Source organism: Meriones unguiculatus, chromosome 15 (assembly GCF_030254825.1).
Source record: "Meriones unguiculatus strain TT.TT164.6M chromosome 15, Bangor_MerUng_6.1, whole genome shotgun sequence".
NCBI lineage: Eukaryota > Metazoa > Chordata > Mammalia > Rodentia > Muridae > Meriones > Meriones unguiculatus.
Genome location: NC_083362.1, coordinates 15106920 through 15109094, shown reverse-complemented (window position 1 = coordinate 15109094; position 2175 = coordinate 15106920). Strand labels below are relative to the sequence as shown.

Sequence of the window (2175 nt, the reverse complement as noted above, 5' to 3'; positions counted from 1 at the left end):
GTAGGGTTGGTGAAGAACTTTTCCCAGTCTGAAGGCTGCCATTTAAGAGTATTTATTTCTTAAAGAGCCTGCTTAGGAGACTGTCTTCCTCTTGTCAGCAGCACATTGGGGAAGTCTGTGTGCTGTCTTTCAGGCCACAGAAGTGGCAGGCAAGGTGTCTGAACAGGCAGGAATCTGGTCTTTCCCTGGTTCCATAATTCCTTAAACACAACTTTGCACAAGTTGAATATTCTGTCTCAGAACCCACCTATCAGTGATGAAGAGTACAAATGATGGGATTTGTTGTTACCTGCCTCACAGACGCATTAGGAAAAGCGAACAACTGCACAGAACAGTGATAGTTGACCACAACCCACCAAGTGGATGCGAGTTATGTGGAGTATCAAGAGCTGAGCGCTGTTTTGCATTGACAGTAGGGCTGCTTTTGCAATAAGAGTAATGAACAAGGCTGGCTGTGTGCCGCTGTTAACCCTGCCCGCAATACCAGCCGCAGCCCATGCACAATGTGCTCGCTGCCCAGCAGCTTCGAGCCTCCCCAGCTCCCAGCCTCCCGAGGACTTGGGGCTGTGGAGTTCGGCGGAGCTTCAGGAGAGGTTGAGGCGTCAGGAGAGACTTTTGCACAACGAAAACTTATTTTGCAAAGAAATTCATTTACCTACAGGGTAAAAAAGATCTCAGACACCACTGTCAAACTGAAAGTTGCCATTGCAGATCGTGAAGAGACTGGAGGAAGAAGTGAACTGTTTCCTCCTGTTAGTGTAGACTGTAAGCTAAGGCAAAAAGCAACCACAAGAGTTGATACTGACATAGACAAGGCCCTGAATTTTGACCTGATGCTTGATACTTCATTATTAATTCCTGAATTAGTTCTATAGACATTAAATCATCTAAAGCAACCTCAGCAACCCCTGGACCTACACATCTCACTCTCAAAGGCAATGGAGAGACTTTAGAGGCTGGCCTTAGAATGAACACAGGCCCAGCTCCTAGCACGGAGCCAGGCCATCCTCATCTGAAGCTAATGAACATCTCCCCCAGCGCCCTGTTTTAAGCCAAGCAGAAGATATTTCCAGCAGCAGTGACTGTCTGTTCATCAGTAAATTTCAAAAGCTCACAATCGCAGACCAGAGTGAACCTCAGAAGAAAACACCAGGGCTGACAACCTTCCAGGGCTCCAGAGCGAGAATCCTAAGAAGGCTCATTACATGGAAGTGCTAGAAATGCGAGCCAGAAACCCGGCGACCCCTCCTCATAAGCTTAAAAGACCAACGTGTTACCTACACAACCGTCACGTACCAAGTCGTTATCAGTGAGGTGAGTCTCCAGTTTCCTCAGAAAAGTGAGGATGCAGGGCTCGGCAGCACCGTGATGACGTCACAGCAACACGCCCATCCACCCCTCCCCCGCCTCCGCCCCATCTCCTGCTTGCACAGCGACTCTTCCTGGAAGAGCCACTGGCCAGGCAGAGAGAGCAAAAGCAGACTTAGGAGGAGAAGCGAGCAAAGCTCGTCGCACAGAAACTAGCTGGGAGACTGAATATTCAAATGCAGAGCTACAATCCAGAAGGGGAGTCTTCAGGGAGACACCGAGAAGTGAGGGGCGAAGGTGGTGCCGGTCCTCGGATGAATGCTGAAGACTGAGCGCTGGAAGATCCCAAAAGCTGAATGTTGAGCTGCTATTGTCTCACATCAACCTTGCTCACAAGTATCAAGATCAGTGTCATGCCTTGTGAAGGGACAGCATTTTTTTTAAAGTTACGCAAAAGTAGCTACAAAATGAGAGCCCGGTTTGTGTTTCAGAAGATGCTCGTCGAGCGCTGGAACAGTTTAATATTTGAACATTGTGTTTGACCGTCGTATTACGGTTTTGCAGAATGTTGTGCATTGGTCTGATTTTTAGTGTGAGCAGAGCACCCTTGTTCTTTAAGACAACTGCTTTTTCTCTTATTCTTACTCGTTATCAAATAGCGTTGCTTACATCCCTTCTGGTGAACTACTTGGTTATCCCAGGCACCTAAAACGAACTAGGGAGAGCTGACCTGGTTCCCTCTCTTGAGAAATGAAGGGAACAATCTAAAGAAGGGCACACATGGTTGCATGGAGTTCCTGGGATCTGGGTGTGAAATACTGTGGAGACACTCAGAAATGTTAGAAGTGTGCATTTGCTCCTGTGTTC

The 2175-nt window shown here is 47.8% G+C and overlaps 1 pseudogene; it reads left to right on the top strand.

Annotated features, from left to right (window-relative positions):
* The first annotated feature begins 382 nt into the window (after nt 1-382).
* On the top strand, nt 383-1640 carry LOC110552102 (DNA-directed RNA polymerase II subunit GRINL1A-like; annotated as a pseudogene).
* The last annotated feature ends 535 nt before the right edge of the window (nt 1641-2175 follow it).